The sequence below is a fragment of the Xenopus tropicalis genome, chromosome 2 (assembly GCF_000004195.4).
Source record: "Xenopus tropicalis strain Nigerian chromosome 2, UCB_Xtro_10.0, whole genome shotgun sequence".
NCBI lineage: Eukaryota > Metazoa > Chordata > Amphibia > Anura > Pipidae > Xenopus > Xenopus tropicalis.
In genome coordinates this window covers 27,424,580-27,442,539 of record NC_030678.2, presented here as the reverse complement: position 1 = coordinate 27,442,539, position 17,960 = coordinate 27,424,580, and the positions used below count along the sequence as shown (strand labels likewise).

Below are 17,960 nucleotides of genomic sequence, written 5' to 3'. Positions count from 1 at the left end.
TATATGCTTACATCATCACTTTCAGGCTTTGCCCTTTCTTTTTTCCTATTGGATCAATTCATTGGCTGCATAAATGATAAGGTCATTGGTTAATTTCTCCCTTGCAATGGCAAACAGACTCAGCATATCTCAAATCTAACATACTGTTATGCACTCTGTCACAGGCACAGGAAGCAGTGTCAGACTGACAGGAGACACAGCCAATAGGAATTAAGTCTGCTAGCTGTAATATGTGTGACATCATATAAGGAAGTAAAAAAACATCCCCCCCAGCACAGGGTTTGTGCAGAAGTGGAGGCTCAGTGGTGGGATCATTCTGAGGTGAATATCCCTTCAGCTGCACATTTTTTGTTAACTATGTATATGGCAAAGATTGTTCCATTAATGTGAACTGTTAGATATATAAATGTTGTACAAAGGTGAACAAACAACCAATTTAAGTCCTTGCTTTTAGTTAAAGCTCAAATGGCGGGGCTGCTTAAAATGCTGTGCATGTAATACCTGTAAATGTGACCCCCTTTTTTTTTTACAAGTGCAGTATAAAGACACCTGATAGGTAATGACTGGCATGTCTGTTCAGAAATATTATAACTATAGCTATACAGATATGGGATCCGTTATCTGGAGACCTGTTATCTAGAAAGCTCTGAATTACGGCAAGGCCATCTCCCATAGACTCTATTCTATACAATTTTATTTGTCTCTGTAATAATAAAAAAAAACAAAAACAGTACACGTATCGGACCCCTTATCTGGAAACCCGTTATCCAGAAAGTTCTGAATTACAGAAAGGCTATCTCCCATAGACTTCATATTAATTAAATAATTCACATTTTTAAAAATGATTCCCTTTTTCTCTGTAATAATAAAACAGTACCTTGTACTTGATCCAAACTAAGATATAATTAATCCTTATTGGAGCCAAAACAATCCTATTGGGTTTAATTACTGTTTAAATAATTTCATTAGCAGACTTAAGGTAGAAGATCCAAATTACAGAAAGACCCCTTATCCGGAAAACCCCAGGTCCCGAGCATTCTGGATAATGGGTCCCATACCTGTACCTTGTACTTGATTCTAACTAGGATACAATTAATCATTATTGGATGCAAAGAAACCTTTTGTTTAGTTAATGTTTAAATTATTTTTTATTTGTTAGTTACATAGGGTGCAGTCTAATATTATGTGCAAATTAAAAAAAGATTCCTTATCTGGAAAATCCTTGGTCCTGAGCATTCTGGATAACAGGTCTCATACCTGTAATAGCTATATAGTCTTTTGTAGTAAGTGTTTAGGCAAAAGGTTGAAGTATATTTCCTTGCAGTTCCCCTGAAACCTCTGATAAGATGCCTTCATACCATTTGGAATTCTGTTTCCAGCAGCTACTCTGTGACCAACTGTAAATAATCTCTACCTAAAAAGACAAGGTGAAAAGGTTTGTTGTATTCTCCACCCACTGACTTGTATTTGCCACAGTCAGTTGCACAAAAAGTCCTAATCATTAAAGGTACTTGCACCAAAAGTTGCTCTTGCACTTCCGTATAGTTGTGCTCGTCACCACTCGGCCCTCCCACCTCCTGTTTTGATTTTTGCACAGTTGCATCTATTGGCATAGGGGAACTTTGAAGCTACCGCCACCTCCGGTTTCTACAGCGTCATCAATTGCTGCTTCACAAACATCTTATCAGAACCAGTGGCTCGCAAGCAACATGTTGCTCACCAACTCCTTGGTTGCTCCCGGTGCCCTCAATGCAGGTGCTTATTTTTGAATTTTTGGCTTGGAGGAAAGTCTTGGTTGCATAGAAGCCAGGTTCCTCCTGTAGGCTGCCAGTCTACATAGGGGCCTTCCAAATAACCACAGCCCTTATTTGGTACCCCAAGGTATACTTTTCATGCTTGTGTTGCTCCCCAACTTTTTCTACATTTGAATGTGGGGTAAAAAGGTTAAGGGCCCCTGCACTAGAAGAAGAAAACACACACATAACTTCTATGCTGAACACCGAAAACAATGACAACTATACTTGTGGCCACTTTGAATGTGAGTCTATTAAAATGCATGTTGAAATCATTAAAACACATACTGTATATTTTAAGATATTTTTCATCAAACGCATAAAAAACTGCAATTCAATCAAATTAATGCATTAATATGGAATGAGTTATCTATGCACTTCGGTGTCCCCGTGTCTCAAATGAGCCACATATACACAAAAAAACACCAGTGTGAAGGGCCCTTTAAACACAGTCTCAGTCAATGAGATTCTTACAGTCGTACCTGTGTTGAGAAAACATTTTCAGTCCCTGCTGAGGGATCTTCAAAGACTCCACATTTTCATGGTAAGAATTTCAATATCCTCGGCATAACGCTTTCAGTTAGTGACATGATACAAATTAATGTTTTCCAAGAAAACAAAGGAAAACTAAACCTAATAATAACTTAGGTGAAACCTACGTTTATATTACCTTATTCAGTGCTTTGTACAACTAACTGTTGTCCAACTAAACAGTTAGTAAAACCCAAACTTGGTTTAGGAAGGTGCACCCCACAGACTATTATAAGATGCAAATGGAGGGTTTATGGTCACACTGTCCTCGCTTCAACTTTACTATGAGACCAGGGACAGTTTTATTCAGCCTCTATTATTTGAAAGATAACAAGATAACAAGGGCATAGTAGCACACAATTTAGATGGTTGGTCCTACAGGTGGTGACTATTCCCTCCCGAGGGGGTGATTTACAATAGGGTGTTATTACAAAAAGAAATGTGGATTGACAAATTGAATACCATGGCTCCTATGGGCCTTAATGAAAATCAACATTTGTCTTGCTTCTTCTAATATGTGTAACCTTTTCATTTGTATCTGGATATTTGTGATTTTTTTATTATTGATACATATCCTTCCTTTTACAGCCGCTACTGTTTTTTCACAAGTTGGACATTTCTGTAAGAATGGACTATACCTGAATATTGGAAAATTCGAGATATTTTTTCCTGCTTATAACATATGATTCACGCACAGGTATTTTTTCTTTACTATTATGCTAAAGTAAGGCTAATATGTTAATGTAATGGGTGTCTAAGGGTTCATATTTAGTTGCGTAAATTGAGGGGAGTGGATTTTCCTTTGTATACCTGTTTCCATTTGCACGGTTTGTAAGAGCACCTGAGGAAGGGGGAGCATGAACATTTCTTAGCACAATTGCTGGATCTGAGTTCAGTCTGTTACAGTTTTGTCTTCTTCAGCATTTCCAAAGCAAAATGACAATACCTTTAAGGTCAACCAGGCTTTGGATAAAAGAAATTAAGCATTTATTTATCTATTTCCCTTTCTTCCCAGAAGGATAGATAGGAAAGGGCATGAACAGCAAGACAATACAAATAATAACAATAACATCTTTAATAATGAAAGTGCTGCTACAGAATTGCTTACATTGGTGGATGCCCTTGAGCATAATGGCGCGTGGGGTGTTATGGTGGCCACGCTCCATTCAGGGGTGCCAAAGTGCCATAGAGTAGTAGCAGGGCTGGATTTAACTTCGGGGCGCCCCGAGTAGTAGGAGCAAATGGTAGTGATTAAGGGACATCTAGATTCCTATTGTTAAGTGAACAATAGCTATCAAACAGCTCCACGTACCATAAACTAACACTTATATTCCCCCATGAATTTATGAATTGTACAATAAATTTATGACAACCCCAGCCTTTTCAGGGATGGAAAAGTCCAAATGGCACAACAGATTGCTATAGGGCAATAAGAATGAATGCTAGAAATTTGAACTCCTTTGAAAGGAGTACGTTGATCATACAATTCTGTGTGCCATAAACCGACACTTATATACAATTTATACATCATGCAATGAATTTATGATGACCACAAATAGGATGCAGAAGTGTGTAACATCATTCTATAGGGCAGTGGGGAAAATGCTAGAGATTAAGGGGCATTTTAATCCCCATGATTACTTTTACAGGACCATGTTGATCCATAAACTGACACATATTCCCACATGAATGTGTGAATAAATTTATATTAAGAACCATGACAGAATTCGGGAGATTTCTTTTGTTTACTGACCCAGGGTCCTGGTTGGACAGACAGAACATTAGATAAACTTTTTTTAATCCCTTCCTTTCCTTTTTTCCCTACGAACTGAACCCCCCAAATTAAATGCTGACACCAATACCGTACACAGTATATTGGATGCAATTTAAGTTGATATTGGGTCGGAAACGCAGAAAGTGGGCAAGTTCTCTATTTTTATTTTTGCAACGGGGACGGCTGGGGTTAATATTTCTGTCTGTGACAGTGAAATTGAGGCCAGCTGTAGGTCATATTCACGTCCCAGTCACAGGAAAATGAACCTGTGAGACAGAACCTAATTATCTGCTAAACCAAAAGCCAGTCTCAGTTCAATAACTTACGACAGAGCTGGCAGCCAGATATAGTGTTGCCATGGAAACCTACGAAAAAAATCCCTCCGCTGCAGACAAGAACAAGCAGCAAAAGGAGACTTTAACCCCTTGTTTGTCGGCACTATTCCGCTCACCCCCTATTACGGTTTTTAAGAAAAAAACCCAAATAACGTTGAAAACAAATATCCCGGAGTCTAGCTGCTCCTAACTTTATGATTGAGGATTAAAGCTATAAGAAACCAGCACAATAGATTGGGTTTGGAACAAAAAACGCTTACCTGTACTTTGCTTTGCAGACAAAATGGCGTTAGGCACTGCATGTGGCTGTATAAAAGATGAACAAAGTCCATTTAATATTCATACAACTATCTGATTTTTTTTATTCAGTTTAAATTTTATAATCTCGATGGCTTGGTTCCCTTTGTGCTATGTCCCTACGAGAAGCAGCGGAATAGAATGGTGTCATTTTAAAAGGCATCCCTAAAAACCTTCAAGGAACTGATGAAAAGGGATCGTTTCGCTCGCCAACTGGGCGTAAATTGCAAAATGCATCTTCTCCCTCCTAAGGTTTTTAGAGTTTATTTCTAAGCACTAAGATAATGATTCCATTTCAGCAACATTGTGCCCATGATTCGTAAAGCCTCAAAGAAATGAATGTGAATGAGAAGCCTGCAGCCAGTTGGGGAAAGGAACGATCTAAAACCTCTGTTCTCTTGATCGATTGCTGAGCTACAAAGGCTATAAGGAATACTGAGAGCTGTAGTTCAGGTACAGCTAGAGAGGCCCTTGTCCTGGATACAACTTCACCTCCACAGAACAGCAACAACCTAGAGCAACTATCTCTGCACATACTTCAACTAATTTATATGTACATAGGTGTATTTGGGACTGCTTCATTTCCAGGGTTAGTTTTAGACTATGCAAGAGAGGCCCTTGATGTGGAAGAACATCCATTGATATGTTCATTGTATATTTTAGATTGCCAAGCTGTTGTTGAACCAGCTAAAGGATTTTGTGGGATTCTGGGATGTAGTTTAAGAATATAAAGAAGTTCATGCATTGGAATACACTGGAGTCTCTTCTCATGCATATATTGGGTATTAGTGACAATGTTGAGTAAAATAATGAATGGCATATGTCCCACAGTTAAAAGGAACTGCAGTGCATACAGCATTGAAACACATTTATCTAAATGAATAATGTGAATCCAAAACCAATACAAAGTCCACATACCAACAAGCTGACCTGGATGCCATGCCTCAACATGCAGGCTGCAAACAGAACTAGCCTTGTCTTCCTAACACTCTAAAACTTGTAGCAGAAATAACAGGGCTAAGGCATAGAGGCGGGTCAGGCAAGATATGATTGACAGCTGGGATTTTTAAATGCTTATATAATGGGTATAGATGTGTTAATAAAAAATGACTTTGAGTTACATGTTTAATTTGAAAAGGGCTTTTATTATACAGCTTTTTCAGTCTGGGTGACAGGTCCACTTTAAGTACTTGGAGGAAACAGAGCTGTTCCAAAGTTTTATGAGTCGGCTCTGACTTATTGCAACTTACCTTTAGCAGGACAGTTACCTTAAAGAGATACTGACACCTGTTATTCAACTGTTTTTTTAAATATATCTTTTCATGCTATTTATAATTTTGCCATAAAAGTATTTGCCTGATGCTTTTACATTACCTTACCTTACTGATTCCCCATGTTCCTCTATGAGGAGGCGGCCATATTTGTGCAGCGATAGGCCGTTAGCATTAGAAGCTATAACTGACAGGCTGAGAGTGGACAGTCAGGTTGGCAAAGAGTCAGGTTTAGGAACTTCAAGTAACAATTACTTACAAAAGCAGCCCTATCAGTGAAAAACGATGAACATGACCTATAGGGAACTTTTTATGTACATTAATATTTTGAAAAGTAGTTTTTTTCGTGTCAGTATCACTTTAAGCTTGTAAGGCTGCAAGGGACACAGATTGCTGCTGGCACTCAGCATATACAGTGCAACACAAGGCATCCTTAAATATTGCAATACATGGAAAACAATGCCTGTTTTATTTGAAAGGGAAGGCATTTTGAGTTTGAGTTTTTACCTGAAACTTTTAGTTTATCAAAATTGGAGGTTGAGAATACAAGCTTATTTAAGGAAAAACTCGAACTGAATAGTCAAAAAAAAAAACAAAGTTGCACACAAGGGAGAATCACTTTGTTCCTTATTTTTAATGCAGCTGAAAAATGGAATGTTCTCAAATAAACAAATACAATTGCTTGAGACTATTCCCATTGACATCTATAAAACCTTTACTTGCTGGCGACTTTTTGTGATTTTTTTCTTTAATGAATGAAAATGCAATTAATTAATTCTGGCTATTTTGCATTCTACAAAATACTCGCACAAGTATTGGCATTTGCATTTTTTTCTCTGTGTTTTTTCTCAAAATTGCAAAAAGACTCAAATTCAAATTTTGATAAATTTCTTTAAATCTTGAAAAAGTATCTTGAATAAACGTAATGACGTTTTCTATGTGTTCGCATTTCCTTTTTTTACTGCTAGTGACAATCCTGGGATTAGAAAAACTTGATGCAGTAAATTTCCAGGGGGGGGGGGAGAAGGAATAATCTCCATCAAAAAAGACCATTCCATTAATTTGTTTTAATTAGACTTTTTTAAAAAATTTATTATTATAATACAGGTATGGGACCCATTATCTAGAATGCTCGGAACCTCGGGTTTTCCGCATAAGGGATCTTTCCGTAATTCGGATCTCCTACCTAAAGTCTGCTAAAAACATTATTTAAACAGTAATTAAACCCAATAGAATTGTTTTGCATCCAATAAGGATTAATTATATCTTAGTTGGGATCAAGTACAAGGTATTGTTTTATTATTACAGAGAAAAAGGAAATCAATATAAAAAATTTTAATTATTTGTTTAAAATGGAGTTTATGGGAGATGGCCTTTCCATAATTCGGAACTTTCTGGATAATGGGTTCCCAGATAAGGGGTCCGATACCTTTATAACTTGAATGCTGAAAAAAAAACATTCTATCAACTTCAATAAAAGTTCACCAGATTTAAGTTGATTCTTTGTAATTAGATTTTTTTTTATATTTTTGTTGCTTGATATATCATTAATTCGAGTTCAGAAAACCTGAATTACAAAATATTTCAATTTTTTTTTTGAATTTCAATAAATCTCATGTCCTGTTATATATAGTGATATGGGGGAGTTCCAAAGATCTCTTTTTTCCAGTTTTTACACCAAACACTATGGGCCAGATTCCGTTTCATGAAAAAACGTGATCTTATGGTTTATCACATGACAATTTATGGGCGAGATTCATTTTGTGGAATGAACATATTTCTCCTAATTCAGTTCCAGCTTTTCCCCTAGACTTCAATACAGGTTTCATGTGATAAACAGTGAGATAAGTTTTTCTCATTGAACTGGATCTGAATTAGGAGATAAGCTTTTCTCATCAAATTGAGCCTGTCCCAATGTCTGGCATTGGAAGGATCACAGGTCACAATAACCACATGCAAAATGTTGCTTTTATTTATATTAAAGTATATTTAGTTAGATATAACCACTGATATGTTTGAAAAAAAACCCAAAATATTTTAAGGTTAATTCACAGTTACGTTTCTACATATGTGACTAGTGGAACAACACAATTTCATTTGCTTACGAAATGTCAGATTCTGAGTGGTCAGAAGTTACATGGCACATATCAATAGAGCTGTTGTGGATCAGTGATCTTTAATCACTAGTAAATGCTACATTAAATCCACTCATGTTATTAGATAGAACACATCTAAATTTCAAAAATTAAAGCCATAGGTTAAAAAAGCCCTGTGTCCACTTTGCTTTTAGGAGTTCTCTGGGACACATATCTATACGAGTCATCCCCAACCCCTTTTGATTTTGCTCCCAGTGGCCTCAAAGTAGGTGCCATTTTTACAATTCTGACTTGGAGACAAGTTTTGGAAGCAGAGAGATACAGTTTTACCCCAAGCAGAGCCTCCTACAGGCCAGTAGTCACATGGGGCTACCAAATAGCCAATCACAGACCTTATTTGACATCCCCAAAGAACTTTTTTCATTCTTGTGTGGCTTACCAGCACTTTTTACATCTGTGTTACTCATATATAAAAAAAAAGCTTTGGCATCCCTGGTCTACACAATCATTGCCTTCAGTTTCCACAGACTCACTGTAAAACTTGGCCATCAGGAGAGGACATTTTTGGTAGCAATTTTTCATCTGTCACTCCACAGGGTGTACATTTTCAACGGCTATAACTATTAGCAGATAATGAGGACAATTCATTTCAGCCCCCAATATCATATCAGCTCCAGTTCCTATCAAGCACCCCTTCAGTGAAGATAGACATTTTCTTATGTCTGGCAAAATTCTAACAGCATCAAAGCAAAATGCTATAAAGCATGCATATTTTATTCTAATGCTGCTTTACTAGTTTTATCCAGTGTGTTCCTGCCTGATACTATTGGCTATAATAACCGCCAGAAGGAGCATTTTAATTTCAGATAAAATTGCTCTCTTGAATCTGGCATTACTTTTAACTTTCCTGGATCTGAAAATTCTCTAATCCTCATGCATTGCTGAACAACAGTGTTCTCTTTTTTTTTTTATTCCATATCATTTATTTGGTTCAAGGAGTTCAACAATGCAGCAGGCCTAATGTTCCAAAGGAACACGCATAAAGACACAGTGCTCTGGGTTTAAAGGCACAGATGGTGGCTTTGGGGGAACAGAATAAAACAAGAAGTCCTGCCTGGCAGTTTTAATACTTTTATCTCTTCACTGAAACATTGTATTTAGAAACATTTGAGATCATTAAAGAACAAAGTGAACTGTGTATCAAAGGAAGCTTCAAAACGCACCCATGTATTGCACTGGACTGGCATATTTTTAATTCTGCACTTTGTGATTATTATTATCTTAATTCATATAGGCCATTAGTAATCATACTTGGATTTGTGCAAAGGATTTTTCACACATAGGGAGCCGAGGTAGGGTAAAGTTTGGTGCTTGAAGAGAACCTTTCAGTATCCCTGATGGGTGGGTTGCACTCAATTATACCAAGAGGATGGCCTGAAGGTAAATATTAGGTAGGATAGGGTACTGTTTACTCTGGATAATCCAGAACTGAAAAATGCAGCTTTTTTTTAGCAGAATGTAAGTATATGGAACCTGGTATGTCAAAGGTTTAGTAAACATCCAAATTTTTAATGTTTTATTTAAGACTATATTTATATATACTTTCACTTTAGCTATATTGACGATATTGTATACCAAAACATGAGTACATGGAAACATGTTCCTGGAAAGAAAAGTACCACACTCTTGATGAAGACCAGCTCAATCAGACTAGACATTTTCTGCAAATAATAGTTAAAAAGGCATATTCAAGCATGTACCCTATTGCTACAGCTAAACAGTCACCTCAAAATACAGCCCTTTATGCTCTCTTTTCTCTACTTCTCACTTTAACCTCTCTTCTCTTCTCCTCTCTTAACCTTGTACCATTCCATCCTGCAAGATTTCTCTTGAGCTTCTGCCTGACTCTGGACCTCCTTGCCAAAGCCTCCAAATGTACAAACTCTCTCTAAAGAACTACCTGTTTAAAGAAGTTAGTTTGATGCACTTTAGTTTATTAGACAACAGCCAAAGTCCATTACTGTATGATACAGTAAAAACATAATTTGCACTGGGTATGCCCAGAGGACAGAAATAGCATGTTCTATATACTGAACTGTTTTATAAGATTTATATACTGCACCAGCATAAAGGTCTAGTATTCTAGTAAAAACAGTAATGATCCAGGCCTTCAGCATTCTTGACAGAAGTGTCAGTGACACTGCACATGCTCAGTGTGCTCTGGGCAGCTGTTAGAAGCTTAGAAGCTAAGCTTAGGGGTCTTTGCAAATCATCAAGCAGAAAGAGGGGTTAGCCTGTCATATAAGCTGTTGCTACAGGGCTGATTATTTAATTCTGATGCAAATTACACTGGTTTTCGAGTTGCAATGTGATATGAAATCTGCATTAATTACTAATTTGTTTTGTTTCATGACCTTTATTTTCTATCTATACAGTGTATTGTGTGTGGGTGCCTAAGCTCAGGTAACTGTAACTGACAGCAGCACAGAGCATGAGAAGTCTAACACATCATGTTAGTGTTAATTACATTAAACATAATTTACTCTAAATTACTCTGGTCCTTTGTTGAGCTTTAGTTCTTCTTTAAGTAATGGGACTATTATGGGAGTTGCTCCAGTCTTTGTGTAGAACCAATGTTGTAATTAACATCTCTAAAGCTGGCCATACACGCAACGATAATATCATACGGAACCTCGTTTCGTACAATATTCGGTGCGTGTATGGCAAGTCGGCGAGTCGACTGATATCGCAGGAAGCTGCTGATATCGGACGACTCGCCGATCGGCCAGGTTAAAAGATTTTGATCGGGCGCCATAGAAGGCGCCTGATCAAAATCTGCCGTCAGGGCTGAAACGGCAGAAGGAGGTAGAAATCCTATTGTTTCTACCTCCTTATCTGCCGTTTCAGCCCTGATCGGTTAGTAGCCAATAGTACGATCTTTCGTGCGACCGGTGGTCGCACAAAAGATCGGAAATCGCCACGTGTGTGGCCACCTTAATATATGCCCAGATCATATGCACAGATGGACTGAGAATTAAGCTGCCCTGCCTTTAAGCAACTGCATGATGAGAATTTCATTCAAATTACTTTCTAAAGCTCTTTTAACCTGTGGTGTTTAGAGACCAACCCAGGGATGTCCAACATCACTTTGAGCAGTGATCCCCAATAGTGATGAGTGAAATTTTTCACTAGGCATGGATTTGCAGCAAATTTCCACATTTCGCCATTGGCGGATTGTTTTGCGAATTGGGCGCCAAATTTCATCCAGGGAAAATTCGGAAAAATATTATGTGCGTCAAAAAAATTGTTCTCGTGCGTCACATTTTTTTACATAATTTTTTTCAAATATTCGCTAATTTTTCTGTGAAGTGAAACGGAAGCCTTCTGCAGGCCAGCAGTCCACATGGGGCTACCAAATAGCCAATCACAGTCCTTATTTGCCATCCCCAAAGAGCTTTTCTCATGCTTATGGGCTCACCAACACTTTTTACATCTTAAAAAGGTGATCCCTGACCTAGAGGGTCTCAGTTCAGGTATCCCTGTTAAGGGCTTTTTATTATTCACACTGCATTCAGCGAGGAAAAGTTAATGAGGGAGAAGACACCATCTTTGTGCAGCTTTAACTTCCTTTTGAGAGATATTGATTCACTTGCCTTTGTCTCTATGCACTGGAAGGAAGAAAAAGGAGCGGCAGTCAGAGGCTCACCAGAAGGGAATTACATCCAACACAATGTATTTCAGTCTTTAATTATTTTTTAAAATGCCGTAACATTCCTATAAAATGAAATTATTGCAGTGAGCAGACTTGCAATAAATTAATATTATTGGCCTTTTACAAAACCATTCATAGCATAGTAAAATGCCTTAACGAGATCTTATTAAAATATATTTAGGGTTATAAAAATAGGTATTATTACGTATAATTACCAGAAAATAATTCAGTAATCCGGTTCAGAAAACTAAGATTGCAGCAAGTGTGCTCACAGCTAGGTCTTGCTATTTATCATACAAACACAAAAGGGTCCAAATAAAAATATATATTCTCTGAACGCTGCATTCAGAGCAGAAAATGAATTCCTCGGTTGCTTTGTAGGCTCCTGTGGAGTCAACCTTCCCATGAAATATATATCACATACAATGTGAACGTGTTGTTGCGTCTCAGAAGTAGAGTTTACTCTCTCGCGTACCCTGTGCAGGAGCCTTTCAGTGATTTACTAGTCTGTCAGTACAGAAGAGGAGAAAACATCTGTTTATCGGGTCACAGAGGTGCCACTTTCTTTGCTAGACAAGGTTTTGCCACCAGAGAGAAGATTATTTTAGGGCAATGGATGGATAGAAAAACGGATATTCTTTTACTACGTGTTCTCAAAAGCATCTTCTTAGTTTCTAATTAACAGCATAATTGTACCCTCCTCTATTTACATCATAGGTTAATGTAAATATATATATATAAACAGCTATTCAATTACTAATGCCTAGTTGTAAAAACTAATAGAAGCATGAAGCCTTGTCCTACCCCAATGCCAATCCACTGTTGTGCCATTCAAACTACATGAAGCACAAGGTGCAAGATGCAGTGAGCATAAAATACAAGGGCTCCTTTACATGCAATGCCATCTAGAATAAAGTTTTATCCCAATTAAATCAAGTGCAGTTGGGAGGCTTATACTGTAAATCTATGCACTACTTTTCTGATGCCCCCGACTGAACTGCACAACTGAATATAATTTACTAACTAGATCAACTTTTTCTGCCCTTAATTATATGGTCCAAAGGATTTTCAACAAACTCTGCAATTCTCCAAAAATTTTTAGTGAATTGTAGGTGACCAGGGCACATGTCTCTCAGTGTGCCACTCTCTGAATTCATGATACACAAGATAGGGTATGGTTAGAGGGCAGGAGGGGGGATGGCTACCTGCCTACCCACACCCACCCTGTGTAAATGCAGCATTGCTGAATGCCTGCGGTGCTGTATACTTCGGGCTAATGCAGCTCTCTACCTGTTGCAATTTTCTACGCAGAGAAAGGCACAATGTTCAAAAACATGGTGAATTGTACCAAGTTTTTGCACTTTGCACTATGCCTTGTACATACTAATACTACTTTCTTAAGTATAATAACCCACAATTCTGTCTATTAGTAATACTAAGAAGGGCTCAATTAAAATGGGCAGATTTATTAAAATGTGAGATTAGAATTTACCAAAGGAAAACTCACCCACTTTCTATTCATTTCTATGGGATTTTCAGAAGTGCATTTATTAAATAGTGAACTCTAAGGGGCAGATTTATCAAAAAGTGAGTTTAGCGTTCAATACATAAAAACTCACCCACTTTCTCTTCATTCCTATGGGAATTTTAGAAGCGTATTTATCTAAAAATCCCATAGGAAAGAATAGAAAGTGGGTGAGTTTTTCTGTGGTGAGCTCTAATCTCACATTTTGATAAATCTGCCCATCACCCATTGATAAATACATTTTTAAAAATCCCATAGGAATTAATAGAATCACATTTATCACATTTTGATAAATCTGCCCCTTAGTAACAGAGGTGCCAAAGTGGTGTTTGCAGTAGAATTAGGAATTTGCGTTAACATTCTTTGCTATGGATGAGTGATTTTTTCACTAGGTACAGAGGTGCAACAAAATTTGCAGCAATTTTCATCTTGCGGTCTGCTTTGCTGGGATAAAATTTGTGGCCTGCATCTAGAACAACTCCGGCTGACAGAACAGAGGTGTTTTATCAAAGGGAGCAGGAGGGATTCATAGGGAGTAGAAAGAAGTTACACCTCATTTATCACCCTCCCCATCTTCCACTCTCTCTCACTGCAGGATAAGTCTTCTCCTAAGCCTCCTAAGTCCTAACCTTCTCACCTTGCTACAAGGCATTACCAGGAGTTGTTAATTAGATTAGAAAATATACAACTGCTGGACAAACCTACTGGGTTCTATCACATTTACTGCGTTAAGCTGCTCTATAATTAGTTATTTTAACAAGTAATGCAAAAAAATGTAGCCTGATAGCTTAAGCTAACGAATATCTTGATCTTTCTTATGTTAATCCATAAAAAGGTATCAGAAATTTCAGCACTAGGCCCTCTACTGAAGTATCCCTATTTATTATTGTGGGCTGGAGAAGACTTGACAACTATGAATCCAGAACTGCAAATGCTCCAGTATGGAAACCTTAAATGCTATTTCATAAAGGATCAGAATAAACAAACCTTGGATCTGTCATAAACAAGGCTGCACATTCCTATTATGCCCATGTATGTCTAAATAGCTATTTTATAGAATGTATTATTTTTACATTAGCAATGTCTAAAAAAATATTCACACTCTTTTCCTCTCAGCTTCGCTCCACAACCATGAATGTGAATTTAAACTGAAACCACTAATGAAGGTTCAGAGAAAGTAAATAAAGGATATATTTAGCTATGATAACTGGTGACACTAAAACCACAATGTGTTTTTCCCACACCCAAAAAAATGAATAACTGAATTTTAAGGTGATTTATAAAACTGAAATTAAACTGTCCTTCCTTGTTGAAACACATGACAGCTCTTATTAGCTTGTCTCAAGCATGGAGCAACAGCCAGTCGATTTAAAAATACAAAAGTCTTTATTAATATAGTAAAAGCATCAAAGAAACATAATGGGCTCAACCCCACAACACTTGGCTTTTCATGGCCCTTAGCCACTTCCTAAGAAACTCACCAGCTCACCAGCACACCAGCGAGTCTACCGGTGAGTGCTCCTGTGTATATTTTTCTTGCTGAAGCTCTTACTAGCTGCCCTGTCTATGTCACACTTCTAGAGCATGTTATGACATTTGCTATGCTATTGCTCGGTACAAGGCCGCATCCCAGTTTTATCCATTATTGAGGGCTCCTGTCTCAGGCATTTACTGAGGGCAACTGTCTCAGGCTTCTACTGGGGCTTCCTGTCTCAGGCTTCTACTGAGGTGTCTCCTGTCTCAGGCTTCTACTGAGGTGTCTCAGGTTTCTACTGAGGCCTCCTGTCTCAGGCTTCTACTGAGGCCTCCTGTCTCAGGCTTCTACTGAGGCCTCCTGTCTCAGGCTTCTACTGAGGCCTCCTGTCTCAGGCTTCTACTGAGTCCTCCTGTCTCAGGCTTCTACTGAGGCTTCCTGTCTCAGGCTTCTACTGAGGCCTCCTGTCTCAAGCTTCTACTGAGGCCTCCTGTCTCATGCTTCTACGGAGGCCTCCTGTCTAAGGCTTCTACTGAGGCCTCCTGTCTAAGGCTTCTACTGAGGCCTCCTGTCTCATGCTTCTACTGAGGCCTCCTGTTTCAGGCTTCTACTGAGGCCTCCTGTCTCAGGCTTCTACTGAGGCCTCCTGTCTCAGGCTTCTACTGAGGCCTCCTGTCTCAGGCTTCTACTGAGGCCTACTGTCTCAGGCTTCTACTGAGGCCTCCTGTCTCAGGCTTCTACTGAGGCCTACTGTCTCAGGCTTTTACTGAGGCCTCCTGTCTTTGGCTCTCCAGCAGCATCCGCTCCTCCATAAAGGGGAGTCCAAGGAGCAATAACAAGGCTATGTCTGCCTTCATAGCAAGGATTATTCATAGCACCATGGGCCAAGGGGAACATATACCGCCCCCCCGCAGGGCATAGGTTACACTCAACCCAATAGAGAAAGCTAAATTTTTCATACATTCTACAATAGTTTAGAAAATGAATAGTGCAGGAAAGGCAGAAGCTAGAGATTTAGGAACAGAATGGTGATGTGGGCTAGAGGGCTAGCAATTGGATATCCCTGCACTAACTTCAAGGAATCTGTGTCCTTTGTAAGTTGGTAAGTCTTGGACCTGATTTTAACAATTGCTTGCAGGTGGGGCAACTAGTGATGAGCTAATTTTTTTGCCAGGTATGGATTTGCATTGAATTTCCGCATTTCTCCATTGGCGAATTGTTTCGCGTACCTATGTAGATGATTCCCTGTTAATATCCAATGCATAAAAAATACTCTATTGCTATGACTTAATAGTACATTCTTGGGGGAATATTATACAGGTCTCAGAGTGTGGACCTGGTCTATTAATCCATAGCAACCAATCAGAAATTTGCTTTCAGGTAATCTGTAAATGCTGCCTGCTGACTGGAAGCTATGGGTTACTAGAAACTGTGAATTTTATGACATTACCCCCTTTGTTTTATTGTTTCAAACATTTATATTCACATGTTTTCTGTTTACAGTTTTTTTTAGTGCATAGTAAACTCTGAATGTGAATGTTACAAATATAAATATTTTGTAACATTTGGAAAAATTTGCATTTCATCTCTGGTTTATTTTCAGAGCATTGAGACTGGAGCTGTTCCAGAGACCATTCTCTTGGGACCCCTACAAATCTACCATCACCTCTGAATCATCATAGAGTGTAACCTAGAACTAAGAGCTCTGTAATGTTAGTATCTCAGATCCCAGAAAACAGCAAATTCTTTATAGGCATCTCATACAGAACATCTGTCTTTCCATTCAGCACATTCAATCTGAAAAGTATTTTATAAAATGATTAAATCTAATAAAAAAATAAAAAAATAAATGAGCTGCTTAGTATATATACATTTCTTCTCCAAGGCAGGTCCGCCCGAGCTGTAGCTTCAATGTTCCTTCTGCCCGTAATAGAATCTAGCTGCCTGAGACAGAAAAGTTAGAAAAAGATCAATATTATGTACCTGAATGGGTGATATGGTACAGACATGTGAAGAGTTAAAGAATCTCAGTAATACTTAGCACATTTACACTGAGGAAAAGCTTTTAACATTTGCCATACATGGACCGACAAAGGCTCCTGACTTGACCACCCCAGTCAGCAGCTTATTAGCCTCTCTATGGGACCAAAATGACAACCTGAATGACCAATATCTGGTTGGGAATCATCTAGTTACATATTGAGTAGGTTTGAAAGCCCACATTGGCCCTCTCCTGATAGATCTGCATATGCCCCCCTTTATTGTGGTTTGATCATTGCTCTGCATGCCCACTGATCAAATCAACCTAGTAACCAAAACAGGGAAACATCTGCTAGTTTGGTGACTTTGCCAAGCATGAAGATCTTGGTCACTTAAAAATATAAGGGGACAATATGGACACTCATTTGTAAATGGATTCCCCAGGGGACCCACAGACTTTCAGTGGAAGTAGAAGAAAATATTTTTTATATTCAGGTGGTCAAAGAGTCCTGGATGGTGATACTATGAGCCTGATGGAGCCATTTCCTTCACTTATTCAAGAAAAAACATTAAAGGCAATAAAGGGTTATTTTAATCATCATGACTAGAAAATGGTAGGCAAGCATATATTTGCCAAGGAACTGGAAAGTTGCTTTCAGTTTTTAAGTGGACATCCCCTTGAAGGCCTTTCTGCCGTAGAGTAGGACAGCACTAATCAAAGATAACTTACCAATTTATTAAATAAGACAGTTTCTGATATCTTGGATCTTTGTGACCTCTGTAATTTGTATTTTCAGTTGAAAACCCATTCTAATATTTAGTCTTTAACTACGGTGCATGACATGAAGTACCCAAGACTATGCCTGAAGTACTCTGCTCTTAATGTCATTGTACTCTGGAAGCTCTCATATATAACTAATGGATTAAAAGCACTTGAGAAATATTGGCCCTTGCTGTACCATCGTTGAGCTATACGGCATCTTATTCCCTACATTGTAATCACTAGTTTCTATACTCTATATACTGTATCTATATCCCTAAATATTGCTAGTAAATAAAGCTAGTTTGAAACTAATTCTTAACTGAAAGCATCTTGTATTTATTGTAGAAAAGCATGTCGGATATAAAGCTATATTTTCAAATGTTCTTTTCATATTGTTCCCCTCAAAAAT

At 38.2% G+C, this 17,960-nt stretch overlaps 1 long non-coding RNA gene across 1 annotated transcript; it reads left to right on the top strand.

Annotated features, from left to right (window-relative positions):
* The first annotated feature begins 1,315 nt into the window (after window positions 1-1,315).
* On the top strand, window positions 1,316-16,661 carry LOC116408668. Its single transcript, XR_004221135.1, has 4 exons — window positions 1,316-1,435; window positions 1,598-1,755; window positions 2,913-3,021; window positions 16,412-16,661. It is a non-coding gene; the product is annotated as an uncharacterized LOC116408668 (long non-coding RNA).
* The last annotated feature ends 1,299 nt before the right edge of the window (window positions 16,662-17,960 follow it).